This window comes from Eleginops maclovinus, chromosome 1, assembly GCF_036324505.1.
Source record: "Eleginops maclovinus isolate JMC-PN-2008 ecotype Puerto Natales chromosome 1, JC_Emac_rtc_rv5, whole genome shotgun sequence".
Lineage (NCBI taxonomy): Eukaryota > Metazoa > Chordata > Actinopteri > Perciformes > Eleginopidae > Eleginops > Eleginops maclovinus.
Window position 1 is genome coordinate 16,349,247 of NC_086349.1, and position 17,141 is coordinate 16,366,387.

At 39.3% G+C, this 17,141-nt stretch overlaps 1 protein-coding gene across 1 annotated transcript in view; it reads left to right on the forward strand.

The window, feature by feature from the left end:
* camkvl (CaM kinase-like vesicle-associated, like) overlaps window positions 1-17,141 on the forward strand; it is a 32,734-nt gene that overhangs the window by 1,211 nt on the left and 14,382 nt on the right. The gene's annotated exons all lie outside the window — the stretch shown is intronic.

The window sequence follows — 17,141 nt, forward strand, 5'->3', positions numbered from 1 at the left end:
TAATTTCCCATAAACGCATCAACAGGGATTAAATGTTTATCAAAGCTACACCAGAGAGAGTATATCATATAGCATTTTTTTTTACTATGAAAGCACAGTCCACCCCCTACTGGCCTCATTAACGTGCTTCATGTGAGATTGGGCAATTTGATGAATGAGCAGAGCAGCAGAGAGAAAAGAAAACATCACAGAAAATGTAGTGCAGGGTACTACACTACTGCACCCCAGAGAGGGACTAAAGGAGGTTGCTGAACTAAGAAAGCTAACAAAGCGGCTGAGAGTGAGGCTGGGTAAGACAAAAGGGGGGCAGGCGACAGAAAAAGTGGAAAAAAATGTGGTAGCTCACATATTCGTCTGGTAAGAAAAGCTCGCTCTGATTTTATATAACAGAGTGCAAAGAACCTTCTATCAGACAACATTTCTCTCACAGTTCACACCTGTCTGCTGAGCTGTGACATAATGGTGTCACACCGATCAATCCATCTGTGTGTTACCTGTACATGGATCTATCTATCTCTCTATCTATCTCTCTCTCTATCTATCTCTCTATCTATCTATCTATCTATCTATCTATCTATCTATCTATCTATCTATCTATCTATCTATCTATCTATCTATCTATCTATCTATCTATCTATCTATCTATCTATCTATCTATCTATCTATCTATCTATCTATCTCTCTCTCTCTCTCTCTCTCTATCTATCTATCTCTCTATCTCTCTCTCTCTCTCTATCTATCTATCTATCTATCTATCTATCTATCTATCTATCTATCTATCTATCTATCTATCTATCTATCTATCTATCTATCTATCTATCTATCTATATGCATAGCTTTCTATCTTCAACTCTTCAAGTCTCCTTCCACTCCTTGCTATCCACGGTCCCTAGAGCAAACCTGTAAACGGCAGTATTTTATGTTTGAACTCGTCTCTCGAGTCCTCATTTAGAGTTGGTGAAAAGACTGCAGCCTAAAGGACAAAAAGCTTTAATCATTGTGTACTTTTTCATTACTGTTCTGTTCATGGCAAAAGAAAATCTGCTGTCCTTGGATCTCACTGCACAAGCCAGATAACTGACAAGCCAACACAATACACCCATAATCAAACAAAGCTGGTTTCAGTGATATACTGTATGTTTGTGTTCATGAACTTCATGTGTTGTATTCATAAACTTGATTTTTTTGTGAGAATGGAAGATGCCAGTCTGAGATTATGACCTTCATCTGCACAGTTGGGCTTGCTGCCTTTCAAAAGTCTGGGGATTCATTTGAAGAGATTTTTTATCTGACTGACCTATGATTTGCACTGAGTCAGAAACATTTTGAAAATGAGGTATATTGGCAGGATGTTAACCGACAAGGGATCGCTTGGTTAATCATCTTTTAGTTATGAGTTATAGTCATCAGTTATAAAAAGATAACTTGGCTACAACAATTTGGAAGATTTTAGCTTTGCATTTTAACAGTTTTTGAGAATTGAGTCACAATTTTAGTCTTTCTTATTACTTGAATGTTTTGTCCTGTTTGGTTAGTTGAGTGCTTGTCGAATTTTAAGCAGGAAATCTGAACATGAAATACTTCTTCACATCAAGGGGAATTTGTTTTAATGGGAATGGTTGTAGTTATTTTAGCAAATCAAAATAAAGATAACATGCATTTTCAATCATTTTCTGCTTTTAGAATACACATTTGTGTAGAGATGCATTTCTGGTATTCTGATTGGTTATGACATTTAACCATTCGTAACATCCTTAGTAGAATAGTCTGATGACGTTTAATATATCAGCAGGGTGGATTTATTCAGTAAATAGGAAAATGCTGACATGGTCATATAATCAAAGAACTATACATGCCTGAAATCTATAAGTATTCTCATTAGATTTGAACTCAATTAAATGAAAGAGTGAGTTTTGACTGCACACACTAGCCTCCCTACATCACTTTATTGATCACAAAACAGTTCAGAGAAGCTGAAGAATGTAGTTATTGCAACACTGATCCAATAGCAATAGCTTTGAAGTAATGCCTTTATGATGGAAAAGCATAGAAAAGGATGAGGATGTAGAAGACGTGATATTCCTGTTTAGAGCTACATTTGTAGTATTGATCAACCCACATAAAGTATTTCTCTGAGTTTAATCATTTCAGACTGAACAGAGAGGTCGAAGTAAATGTATTATTTAAAACAGAAAAATATGAAATAAAATATAAAAACCTCAACATTGCTTATTGATAAGATTGGTCACTGCTGAAGAGAGTGGGGCGGCATATCCTACAACAGTGGTTTATGCAGGCAGGGCAGGGCACCTTAGTGCAAAAAAATATGACGATAGTGATACATTTATTTTATTTTGAAAAGCTTAATCTCACAGGCTTACACAAAGAGTCAGAGTTGAGCAACAGGTCCGACAGGTGAAGGCAGATAAAAAACAGACAGGTAGGTAGGTAGCAGACGGGTTGCATGAAACTGCATTACATTGTGGGTGAGGAGGGTGAGATGGCCAGGCATAGCTGATAAGGGAAGTGGGCACAGCTGTTGAAAAGATGGGTGTGGCAGTCTGGGGGCATCTGGTGGATGGATGTCAAATCAACAGGAGTTCATTAATAGTCTGCGAAGAAGTGGATGAGGAGGGGAACAAAGGCAGAATGTGAGATATGCGGCCATTGCCCAGAAGACGTAAGCCATTATTTGTACAGATTTATGATTACATCAATAGGAAATCTAATGCCAGGATAGATGGTGCTGCAATGCGGGCATCAATATCCCATTATAATGCAATGATATAATGGCTTTTAATGGATGTAGTAAACGCCCTCTGATTCTTCAGTGGTTGAATATGAATGTTTCCCACTGAGATTCTGCGGCTGGGGCACAGGGAAAAGAGTCCCAGGCTTTGCTGCAATCTGCAACTTCCATGTCAACAACAACAGGGATGTTTCCTCACAGCCAGCATTGGTTACAGATGGTGATGGTAGAAGATTAAGAGGTGATGTATCCATCAACATGACTTGTCGAACCCCCTGTGCAATGTGACACAGTGTTCACTCCATGCCACCATATTCTGGTGGCAAGTAATGATCCTTAAGTGCCCCAGGGGCTTGGAGATAATGGTGTTTTTGACAAGGACTTGGCAAACATAAGCCAAGCAGAAACAAAATCAAGGTGAAGAGGATGAACATGCGGACAATAGCAATGGTAGCGGCTTATTTTCCCCTTACCACCTATGTTACATAAACATGAGCTTGAAGCTGAACTGCACACACAGCATATGTTTGTTTTTTCCCTTAACTGAGTTTGGTGCCAGAGGTTTCTCGTGTCCTGCCCCCCTTTGCGCATCACATGCCTTCCTGCTCGCACACATACTGTACCATGTCATCTGCTTCATATCCTCCAGCTGAGCCCTCTGTCCCCTGAACCTCAAACTTTTTCTTTTTTTTTAAATCATGTTTTGATCTAAAAAGTGTTCTCTGGGAAATAATACTCTTGAGGAACATCTAGTGGTAGCCATATGGCTATCTGCAGATGTGTTTCCAAGCATAGGGCACTTTGTGTGTTACATCATTTTACACTTTCCATGTTTTCGTATGAAAGTACAACTGCCTCCGGTAAGGTGATGTCACACCAATCGAGGTAAAAGCTTTAAGTTAGCAGGTCATGTCATTTATTTCCGCAGTGGTATGTGTGTGTAGTGCATTATGCAAAAGACAGACACAATTATTTAACACACTCATACTTTTCATAAATTTTTCAGAATGATCGGAACTGATTTGCATAAACATAATGTATATAGGGGTTTTGAAATGAGCATGTTTATATAAAACACTATTCAAGAGCAGAAATGTCATTACAATCATGCAAACTCTAGTATTAAAATGTTTTCCAAGTGAATGAGGCAGTTAAAAGAAACCATCTATCATCTTGTAGACTGAAGTTAGGTTTAAAGACACAACCAATTGAAATCAATCAATTAGTAGTTGCTGCACTATAGGTATTAGGTTATTTGTTCATTATGTACAGTCGTGATGGCCCAATGGGAGCACGCCCCTGCTCCCACACCACCAACCAATACATACTCAAACACAAACACACACACATGCACACACGCACGCACGCACACACACACATTAATACCACACGAATATTTCCGACAGCAGTGTGTTTATATGATCCCCGCGCTCTTTCAAAGACTACACATATTTGTAAATGTATCATACATTTGACATTAATTACAATATATAGGCCTAAATATAGATATAAATATAGAATATTATAAATCTAGGACAAACACGAAGAAAAAGGCACAATTTAAATCCATCTGATATTTCAGGACCAGGGACAGCGCCATGATTTCAACATTACACAGCTCTAATATTTAAGAGCCACAGTTTTATTGTTTGGTGGAGAATAAACAATATTTCGTTGTACATTTCTAAGCCAACTTTTTCCGGTTGTTTCTCTTTCAAAGTATTTCTTAAAACAATATGAGAGTTTAAGCAAAAAAACCTTTAAATGGCAGTAATCCCAGATTGAGATCACTGCCAGAATTTTACCAACTGATCCACGGGCGAGGGATCTGTTCACCAAATTTAAGCCAAATTAATTTGTAAGCTTTTGAAATGTTTGTACACAGAGAAACAAAGACGGGAGAGCGCATGCACCACCCAACTTCCCTGAGAGAGGAAATGAAAGAACTTCAGCATGTGTTACTACACTAACACATAGACATCAGTGACTCTCTTTCACACAAACAAGCACACACACCCGCACTTAAACTCAACATGAATGTGTTTTTTAAACCTGCATTTGGACAATAAATACAAGCAATTTCCCCCCTAACTGTAGAGTAAACACAGTACTAAAAATTGTGATTAAAGCAATGAATAAAATTCTACCAATGTGTCTGGTACCTACCAGCTACATGTACTAACACTGCAAGGGAGGAATTAATCTTGGGAAATCTTTATTACCACAACTGGGTGAGACCATTTTCCACAAGGCACTGCATTCATAGGGGTGCAGCCGCAATGTACTGTAATGTAAAGTAAGCGGTGTTGTGGTAGAGACTCAAAGCTCTAGGTGCTATCAAGAAAATACACTTTGAATAATTTTTGTTACGACTAGTGTTTGGTTTTTGGAGAAGGAACATCTCATTGAAAACCCCACATTATTGCTTTCAATCCATTTGAAAGGTTGTAGCACATTAAATAAATACATATTTCTTCCTATTTGTGGTTGTGGTTTTGTCAGGTCAGCCGTTGGTATATTGACAGACGGACATTTTCCAAATTGGGAAACTCATTGAAGGTTGCATCGTGAAAAAACATTTTAATCAATGTAAACCGTATCTCTTTTATTTTGAATGCTCACTTTTTATATTGTGATTTTTCTTAAATCAATTTCGATAGTAGGGAAATGTCAATATTGCCCGACCCAAACACACAATTAAAATAGTTATGGAATAAATGAATGTAAATATTAGCATTACAATGCTATAACGAAATGTACAACGAAATATTGTTTCTGAGCGGTAATGTTGGGACGCTAAAGAGGCCATAATTCCCTGTAGTTTCTATTTTATTGCTGTGAGAGCATCTCCTTCAAACAACTATGATTACTCAAGTGTCTTGTCAGCAACTCACACTGATAAAGGGTGTGTTTTATCTTCACTGTCTCATTGCATACTGAATAAACCAGTATTTAAGGCCTTGTAAATACATATGTTAGGAGGAACCATGAATTAGTAATGATTTATCCTTTCCCAATGGCCCTCTAGTGTGAAAGAAAAAAAGAGAGAGGGACTGGAAGCAAGACAGAAACAGAGAGGGATTGAACGGAAAGATAGATTAGAGGACAGAAGAGGCAATGAAGATGGAGAGACAGAAAGAGTACTTCATTAAAGTGGCATTCATTATCAGCAGTCTGTATATGCTGTCCTCTCTTCCTCGACATCATCATCCGTCATTCTCCATGTCTCCTTTTTTCCTTTTTCCTTTATTGGTGCCTCATATCTTATCCTCTTTCCCTGTCTGTCACATATCTCTTTCCTCTTAGGTCATCTCTCACTTCCCTGTGCCGCTCCTGTCATCTTCGCACCTTGCCTTATTTATCTTGTCCATTAGACTCTTGTGTGAGTGACTGCCGTGGCCTTTTATAAGAAAGGTATTAAGAACAGAGAGGAGAAACAATCCTGGCATGGTTTTCCTTCCTCGAAATAGCCTCTAATATACTCCACCTGGCCCAATTTCACCTTATCTGTCCACTCACCTGTTAATTGGGGGTTTTTGTCATGCTGTCCAGACTGTGCAGAGCTAAATTTGGAGGTTTTGGCTCTCTGTTTCTTTGAGTTCAGCAAAAAAAAATAAGTCTAAAACTGGGCTAGAAACTGGGCCAGCAAAAAGTAGCTAGGACACAGATCAGCCAAAATGACATAAAAGGTACAAATGAAACCCATAAATTACTGAATGTAATCCTGGTATCAAGTCTACTGATGAAGATAAAAGAATAGAAGGACAGAAGTAATTATAACTTTTGCACCAATCATTATGAGTAACAGTCACTTATTGCTCGCTCTTTATAGTCGTCATTAGGATTTTTTATTTGTTCTTCCGCCACCATCCTCGGCTACATCGCCCCATTACATAACACCCCAAGCTGTTGTAAAGATGCATCCAACAAGCCACTGCTTTATCAGGCCTTTAAGTGTGGCTCCCCCTTGGATCATAACGATGGCTGCCAAAACATGTTCCCCTCAACTCCTAGTAGCCTTTCCCCTGAACAGCGATGTTATGTAGCTAAGGCAAGCTATGGACGGTTGCCGCACAGCACGTTTTTAATTGAAAACAATTACAGTAGGGACTTTGCACCAGAGGGAATGGTTAGTGTTGATGGAGACAGATACAGGCAATTAAACATACTGGGAAAATAAGGGACATTCTACATGCTTTTTTCATTGGAACAGCAGGGAGGAGATAAGTGGTAAGTGTCTCCACTTTCTCACCTGTGTTAATTGCATGGATTGAGTGTAGAGATAGATATCGTGTTTTTCTTGTGAATGCTGATACAAAACACAGAGACAGAAATAGGAATCAGGAAGAGCTTCTTGGTTGTTGAGAGTTCAGCAGCTGAAATAGCAGCTCTATAGCAGGGGGAAAGAAAAAGAGGTCAGAACTGATCCGGATTTATTGGCTCAGCTGGTCATAAAGGAGGCTTTATCCTCACATTGCATTATGCAAGACAAGATCTCTACTAGCTACAGGTGAAGGATGACTTCTCTGCAGACACAGATTCTCTCAGTCTCTCTCTCTCATTTTCCTCTTCCCGCATGCTCTCTGTATATTTTCTCTATCTCCCTCTCTCAGGATGGATGGGTTTAATACTGAGGTGGTTGGAAGTGCATTCTTTACTCTGACTTGTGAAATGAATATCAAGCCTCTCCTCTGATCCTGCCACATCCTCTATTTCCTTACCCTCTGGCCTTTGTCTTTTTTTTTTTACCTCCCATCTTCTTCTCCCTGCTCTCTCTTTCTCTGTCTGTGCCATTACTGAGGCATCCAATTGATTTCTTAAATGCATCTTGCCATCTGTAAGAGATACCTTTTTAAAAGGTATGGGAGCTTAGTCTGACTGTCAGTGTATCATTCCTTCACTTGTTTTCTCACTTTATGCCAGATGCTCGTACATGCAATACCAGCGCAGCCTAGGAACCTCAGGCAGGATCTAAAAGGAGCCAAAACAGAAAATATGGTCCTCTCAGAAAATACCACCTTTTAACAAAAGACCAAAATAGATCTCGTGCTGCAGCGGATAATATTGTTGGATTCGCTCATTCATGAAGCACAAACTCATGAGTTTACAGTTTCACGCTGACAAACATAAACTTCCATGTGTGCATGATTTGTTCTTTTACTACAGTAAAAGAACTATTTGTCTTTATGATACACATGTGACCACACACTTACACGGATTCAAATAATGAAATGTCAGCGTAACTAATGCATAATCTGCTCACAAAATAAAAAACCCTAAAAGATTTGACAGGTGGTCTGAATGCTCGACTTTGAAGAGACATGGTACTGAGACTTTGGCAAAGAAGTGTCAGTGGGTGCAAGGTTGTGTGGGCTTTTAAGGAGATAACCAGTCCAGTCTACCTCACCAAAAACAGAGCTAGAAAAGCAATCGCAAGTAAAAATGGCGAGGGAAAAAGCAACTAAATTGGAGAAAAGCTGAGCATGCTCTGCCTTTGCTCTGACCTGGTTCCAGTTAATCCGCCTACTTTACACGGTGAACATTACCTCCACACTGTATTTATAGAGCCTTTTGCTGTGTGTTTTGTGTCTAAGCCGATGTGTATATGAATGTGATTTTTTACATTGTAGAGTAAATGCATTAGGGGCAGGGGGTCTGAAAACGAACCCATTTGAAACCCTTGTTTAATACAACCATCAATCCTTAGGGCGTAATGGTGTAATGTGTCACATACTGATCAGAATTTAACTTTAAACTCAAAATAGACTAACATTATCAACAGAATGTGGAGAGGTTAAAGTGTTGATGTTATGCCAAAGATTTCTGTGAATTGTTTTGCAGATTAGGGAGACAATCTAGTGCCAGTCTATCTTTTTTAAACTGATGAATGCAAATTATAATTGTATGAACAAGATAGCGGAGATTAAATGCTGACAACGATTTATGTAGATAAAGTGCTTCAAAATTACACATTGCACCTTTAAAGTTGGAGGCATTGTTTAAAACTGTTATTCCTACAGCCATAAGCGGTTTGATCCAAGAAAAGCATTACAGTTGTAATTAGTTAGAAGTTTCCGGACAGGTGCCACCTTCACGGTTCAGTTTTGGCTCTTTAAAAAACCCAGTGAAAGAAGGATTGTTATTAGCCATGTTAGCAGCTCTGTAAGACTGTGTATTAAGGTGCTTTGAGCTTAATGGTCATTTCAGCACCCAAATAGTACTAGACAAACTGTTGTTACAAGTGTGAGACTGACAGGAAGTTTAATTGCAATCATTCCAGTAGTTCTACAGTAGTCAAAAAGATTTACCTTAAAATGGTAATGTACATCTCATGTGATGCTAGAGAAAGTTTCAGGAGATACGATAGCCATAAATAATTGTACAAAATGTTGAGCCAATCCATTGATGGCTGCTGAGAAATTCCAGTCTGAAACAAAGTGACAACCCCAGACCTGCACTACAGCCTCTTAACTAACTTTGAGTGTTATTTCAACAGCTACAGTAGAAGTCCCATGCTTCACTGACCACTCCTCAGCCTCCTCCCACCAACAGACAGCCATCATACCTACATTTAGGAACTGGAGTAAATAAAACCAAATGTATGCTTAGAGAAATCAAAGACACCAGCTCCATGGAATCATGAACTTTAGTAACACATGCACTTTTGACCCGTAGAGAAATAGGGCCAGTGAAAAGAACATTTCCCTTTCAGCCTTTGTTAAAACTGAGACTCTTGTGCTAAAATTGTACGCCAGAAGAACATTGTACACACACTCACCTCCAGTCAGCTCCACAGGTGTACTGGATGCTATAAGGTGTGAGCAGTATACCCACACACTGTTTAAAAATAGAGGGCCCTGACATTCCTACACAAAGCTTCACAGCAGACACCTCTCTGTTGAAATGGTCTCCATCCTTATGATTCTTATCCAAAACTTCAATCACCGCTCCTTTCTCCTCCTCTTCTCTGCTCTTCCTCCTCCTCCCTTCTCTTTTCTCCTTTTTCTCTCTCCAGGGAAGGGATTTAGCTTCTATAATTCTTCCATCACACTGAATATTTCCCAATAGCATTTTTCCCATACACACTGCTGACTTTCTCATAGAAATGTTCTCACTTTCATTCCCTCACTGTCTTCACATCTGTCCTCTTCCTTGCTTGCCTTTGTATTTTTCCCTCTTTATGTTCTCTTCATCTCAATCTCATTATTCTTCTGAATGATCCTCTTAGTCTGTCATTAATGCTCACTATCCATTTATACTGACTTTGCTATTCTCACTTGCTCTCACATTCAACCACACCTACTGCTTCCTCTTTATTTGTAAAAACAGGTTACTTATGGTGGCAAAGTTCACCATTATAGGAAACTGCAAATGAATCTTCAGACACTTCCTCCTTAGCAATTTCCACAGTTAACTTTTCAGATAGGTACAGTCCTAATGTTAAAAGAGTCAGTGCATCAATGGCAATTGCGTGGGAATTTTACTCATCTATGAATCATTTATGTGGAACACACTCGTCTATTTCCTAGCCTTAGTGTTTGTCTGTTCGCGTGTGTGTGTGTGTGTGTGTGTGTGTGTGTGTGTGTGTGTGTGTGTGTGTGTGTGTGTGTGTGTGTGTGTGTGTGTGTGTGTGTGTGTGTATGTGTGTGTGTGTCCTGTTCATTCAGCCCCCAGAGTTTTAATAATATGCTTTTGGTCTCGAAAAATTGGATTCTTCTTTTAATCGTCATCGTTAGTCAAAGCTTTCTTTCTGTGTGTTTCTTTCAATGCCTCTAAGGCTCTTATCCAGCCACAGAACAACAATGATTGGACTACTTTTCCCTTCTTCTCATTCCAGTTCATTGTCTTTCTGTGATTGCGCTGACATTCACACAAGTCAGACGTTTAATATTTGGAATACAATTAAATCAGAGACATGTGATGTCTCATTAGAGGACCTGGTTGACATTTCAAAGTGTGATGCGACATACGAGCATATTGTTCAACTACACAACAGCTCAGATTGTGCAGGGTGCCTCGGGCTACCAGGGTTTACACTTACTATGCACCTCCTGAACATGTTAGTCTATTTGAGAGTAATGAGAGATGCAGACAGTATCTGGAGGTTATCCACCAGGCAGCACCAATACCTTTGTTATTATTCTGATGTGAAATCATAATGTAACACCTCCACATCCCGACAGGACGATCTGCATTAATATTTAATACTTATGCTTGGAGGATGTTTTTTGTACTCTGATGTAACACATCAACGGATGAAAATCGTACAAAATAATTTAATACGGTATGTGGAACTTAACTAAAAACAACTGAAAATGTAATAAATTGTCAGGTCAGGCAGGAATGCAGACCCAAGAGCAGTACAAAACAGGGAGAGGCAGATAAACAATTACAAAGAAAAGGCAAGCTTTCTTAAACTAAAAGTTGGTACAAAAGCTGCAGGAGAATGCAAGGTTGAACTCAAGAAAAGTAGAGAACAAAAACTAGAAACAAACCGAGAACACTTAGGAGACACAGACGAGGGGAATCGAAACCAAGTGGACCAGGGAACAAACAGAGGGTACAACGACGACAAACTGACAAGCAACACAGGGGACGACAAGACTATACAGTAAACACACACAAGATTAATCACAAAGACAAGACACAGTTGGAGAGGGCAAGCAGAAGCACAAGGGCAACAGGTGAACACAATCAGACATCAGGGGGAAACTAAAAGACAGGAAGTAAAATCCGACAAGACACAAAGAGGGAAAACATTTCAAAATAAAACAAGAAACTATTAACACAAAAACTAAAATGATGACATATATAACCACATCAATGTCCCAGAGTTTAAATGAACCATCAGGAGTTTTAAGAGGTTTACAGTATTAAACAAGCTTTACAAATACAGCTTAACTAAATACAGTCTAGAAGGATGGCATTTAAAGTAAGAGTGTTTTTTTTATATGCGCTTACATGCTTTTGTCTGCCCTGTGGAATGCCAAATCAAAAATCAAAAAGGTTAAGACAATGTATTGTTACGTATGCCATTTTGTGAAATCTAAACCCCGATATGTCCTCATATTAGTTCAACACAGATTTCAAAGCTGTTTCCATGCAATCCTTTCCCCCTGAGTTGTGATATCATCTTGTAGAGTCTTCTCACCTCAGATTGAAGTTAAACCTCCACTCCTCACTCGTCATGCATTTCTTTCTGAGACAAATGGAATTTAGCCATTGCTTTCTGGATGAAGGGTTTTGAAATTGGAAATCCTTGATAGGGAGCAGACATGAGTGGACTACTAGTGCAAAACGATGTTTAGAAAGTAATTCTCTGACCTGTGTGTGTTTTTGCATGTGTGTGGGGAGGCTCCATCTGTGTGTGATTACGTGCTGCTCACATGCTCAAGCTGAATCATGCCCGACAGCCATTCTTTCATCATCATCCTCTTCCTCACTGCTATTTCGTTATTTTTTTCATGTTCATTTTCTCCTTTTTGTCTTTTTTCTTAACCTTCCCTCTCTCTGTCTCTTCCCCTCTAACTTTCCCACGAGACCAACTGACCTCATTTTCATCTCAAGACTCGTGCTTGAGCAGGCTTGTTCTCATCTCACATCACATATGCACACTTACAGTGGCACAAGTGCAGATTTGTAGTATGATTTGACAGTATCTGCATATTATGAATGTCTCTCTAAAAGCCTTTAGTACAAAATAAGGTTGGCTTTTGTTGCTTTACACCCTGTGCAACAGCGGACCAGCATCTAAAGTAATCTGATATGACTTTTACTGCCAGTTTTTCTATGTGTACAATCTACGTGTGTAATGGAAACAGCTGTGTACTTAGTCCCTGCTATGCTTATGCTTCCTGCTTCCATTTTGTGTGTGTGTGTGTGTGTGTGTGTGTGTGTGTGTGTGTGTGTGTGTGTGTGTGTGTGTGTGTGTGTGTGTGTGTGTGTGTGTGTGTGTGTGTGTGCCTTCAGGGTTCACATCCTTGCAGATGTGACATAGAGAAAAAAATACAACTTCTACAAACTGACTAAAACATTCAATAGCAGGGCTGTCACTTATTCCCCTGAAACTGGAAGTCAACTCATTTAAAGGATACAATGAGCAGCCAAATTATGCATGTATAAAAAAAGAAAAAAGCTTATGAGCTGTCAACTCAACTCAATCTGGAAAGAATACATTTCTAGAATAGGGCAGAGGTGAATTAGTGACTGTTCTTAAGAATTTAATGATAATGTATTATGCAAAGCACTGTCGGCTATTAGATTTGACCACATATTCAGCCAGGTCAATTCATAAAGTTTGAGTTCATATACATATTTACAAAAAATGCTGTGCAACCGGTAGTAGGTGAAAACGCAGGGCATCAAAACACCTTCAGTCTGTGCTAACTGTTTTATAAAACAGAGGAAAAGAGAGTCACTAGGATGCAGCTTGAATTGTGTTGTACCTTTTTTTAAGATGTGGTCAATGGTGCAATTCTGTCTCACAACATGTCGTCTTCCACAATATTTGATTTAATTAAATGTGCCTTCTTATAGTCAATAAGCATCTTTTCACACCTGTATCGTCAGACATGTGTGATGAAGGACAAGCTTACGTTGGTACATTTTACTTTAGAGCTTTATGACCCTTATCTAGCATCTCAGTCAGCGTATATGTAACATGAGGTAGACGAGAAGGAGGTTTATTGTGAGTTTTCTTTGTTGCTGATGAGCTGACAGTCACTGCTACAGGGTTATATGACAGAGGAAACTGTGAGAGCTTGGGTCTGTTTGTTAGATTGCGTATACATTTGTGCATCCCTCCCTTGTTACCCTCCTATTTTGTTGGTGTGTATGTGTGTGTGTGTGTGTGTGTGTGTGTGTGTGTGTGTGTGTGTGTGTGTGTGTGTGTGTGTGTGTGTGTGTGTGTGTGTGTGTGTGTGTGTGTGTGTGTTTGTCTGTGTGTGTGTGTGTGTGTGTGTGTGCATACAAACTGAGGTGTGAATTGAGCCTCTCAATTGAAGTCTGTTTTTTTTGTTTTTAAGAGGCACTCTATGCGGTGTGTCTAAAGGCCATGTTTGGCCACAAAAGGAATGAATTAATGCAGTCGTGATCAAGGAGAAGACACATACACACAAACACACAAACACACACACACACACACACACACACACACACACACACACACACACACACACACACACACACACACACACACACACACACACACACACACACACACCAAAGTGGAATAAGTGAAAAAACATTAGTGCCATTGCACTCTATGAGGTGCTTGTGTGTCGGAGCTGACAGGAGACTTGTTATTCAGTATTTTTATGAGAGCCATGTGAGACATGATTGTCTGCCTGGCAAGGCAATTTTTTCTGCACCACAAACTTTTCGCATTAAGTCTATTTTTCACAGCCTGCATGCATGGGTGGAGCACAAAATATACATTTATTTGTATCTCTTGCTCGTAAATGTTGTTTGCACTACATTTATTGTTACCATTCGGAGATATTGCATTGTTTTCCTTAAACTTTAATGTGCTATTTAGGTAAATCAGGATAAAGCATTTTATATTGTATTCTTACACTTTATTTTCTATTTCTCTCTGTTCTCCATTGGATTTGGGATTGAAAGACAAAAACACTACCTGTTGTGTAAATTGTCAGGATGAAAATAGTTCCTGGGTTGCTGCTTCAAGATTTGCGATCATTCACAATTTTTTATTTATACATTTGTCTTACAATCGAAACAGTAACTGACATACTAACTGACTTTGTCACAGATCAGAGCAGGCAACAGTAAGGTTGCTCCTTAACAGTGTTTGTAAGCAGGCATGCTGTGGCTCATTTAAGGATGACAAGCTGACAAGTAAATATCAGCATTTTCAAAAACCTTTTCCCCATCCTCGGTGTAGTCTAGCTGTATATCAAATCAACGAAACTCTCAAAGTATTTTGAGAATTTTAATTTCCAGGGATAGCAAATGCCAGCTTGGTTTTTGATTGAAAGCTGAAATAAAGAGAAAAGTCTGTGTTTTTAATTTAAAAACAACATTATTGAAACAAATGAAAAGTCAAATTACCAAGGCCAAAACCTGAAACAGAAAACTGACTTCTCCAAGAGGCAGCACAGGTGCAACACTTCTTTACTTAAGCAGTGAGAAGCATTCACATAAACACAGAAATATGTGCTATGACACACTGGGGCTGACATAAGGCCTTTAAAGTATGGGACGTATTGATTTTAAATTTCATTAAATGCGCTGTTGTCACTGGCAGTATTTACTGTATGTCCTTGCTTCACGGAGAAGCACACAATTCTCTGAAGGCACATGGGCCCGCAGCGCAATAATGATTATTTTCATTCTTAAAATGCAATAACAGCTCTACAATGTTGTACAATTCAATGTGATAGCCCTACTGTTAAATTGCACATCCCCTCTCTCTTGACTTTCAATTTGTAAAGTAAATGTTAAGTACACCTTTATACTACATCTTAGTTATTTAACGATGGACTCAAAACATCCAGTCTTTGACACAGTATTTAAAAAACTGAACATGAGAGGATTCAAATGGGGGATATTTTGCAAAAGGTTGTTGGATGGAATTAGACTGCACAAGTGTTACATTTGTTCCATTCACACCTCATTGGTCAACACAAGTGTTTTTTGGTGAGTCAACCTGGAGCATTTTTGTTACTGGTCAAAGCAAACAGCTACCAAATAGATTGGTGCAAGAATGATCCCTAAACCCGGAGATTAGTTAGCATTTTACCCATTACATTCCCTTGTCGCAAATTCAACTGTTTTTTGAACGTGGTTTTGGTGCCTTAAATAAGGTCACTGGTTAACACAAGCTCAAGAGATTTTCAGGTTTTGTGACAATATAAAATATGTTGTGAACGGGAATATGTTGTGTCTGTGAACACAGATTGTTTTTACTGCACTGCAGGATAGAAAGTGTAAGACAAGACAGTACAGGTGATTGTAAGGAGAGACAGAGAGCAGGCTCATGCTTTTGTGCAGTAATATTTTTGGAAATTCTGTCAATGTGTAAATGCATCCCTGCTTATGATGCTGTACTCACCTCCCCATAACTCACTTACTCACTCTCTAGCTCGCTGTCATGGAGCTCATATTTTTGTATTTTAATGTTACAACACTTGTAGAGGCTTGTTCCTGCCGCTTTTTGAGACTTTATATGAATGTTTTTTTAACTTATCTGCACATAAAAGTGCACACACACACACACACACACACACACACACACACACACACACACACACACACACACACACACACACACACACACACACACACACACACACACACACACACACAAAAGCACACACTATCCATCATTCAGTGTGTGTTATACATGCATTGTGTGTGCCTCCTGGTCTTGCCTCTGGCTATTCTGGTGTCAGAAAGTGCAAGACTGTCGGCCAGAAATTCCATCACCATGGTAAGCAACAGACACACATATGCAGACTTCTGTCAAAAACAGCCAAGAAAAGGCACTATGTGGCCCTTCTCCCTGGGGACGCACTTACTTTGCAAGACCTGCACAGATCCACTCTCCTAATGAGGGGACAGGAAACAGAGGACACACAGGGGGATAACAGAGTTGAGGAAGGAAGTATTTCTGACAGTTTAGAAACATGAATTTGTGTGTGTGTGTGTGTGTGTGTGTGTGTGTGTGTGTGTGTGTGTGTGTGTGTGTGTGTGTGTGTGTGTGTGTGTGTGTGTGTGTGTGTGTGTGTGTGTGTGTGTGTGTGTGGAATGAATTTGTCATATTTCATAAGTGTCTGAGTTTGGAAATGGGTTTCTCTCTCTTTCTGTGGGCAGATGTGATGAATTTTCATTAGAGTGTGCTTATTAAGCTTGTTTCACTCCTTGTGTATGCCTTCCAGTCTCATACTCATACACACACACACGCACACACACACACACACACACACACACACACACACACACACACACACACACACACACACACACACACACACACACACACACACACACACACACACACACACACACACACACAGTCCTTAGATGAGAGCTGCTCTGTGAGCAATAATATAAAGGAAGTCAGTCGAATAATCAAAAGTCATGGGTACACACAAAAATACCAGCCATTATATGTTATACACACACTTTACTCAGTTTGCTGTAAGTTTGTTTACGTGTGAGCGTGAGTAAGTGTGTATTAAGAACAATAATCCATTCATCCTTTATTGCACTCTTGTGTCCTGTACTATACACTCGATTTCAACAAGCACAGTAATTCTGATAATAATTGGCCCTTCATTTGCTTCTCCTTTGCCTCTCACTCAGTTCTTCCCTCCTGTGTACTCTGTTGCGTCCTCCAAACCCTTTTATTTGTCCCACTTTCACTTCACAG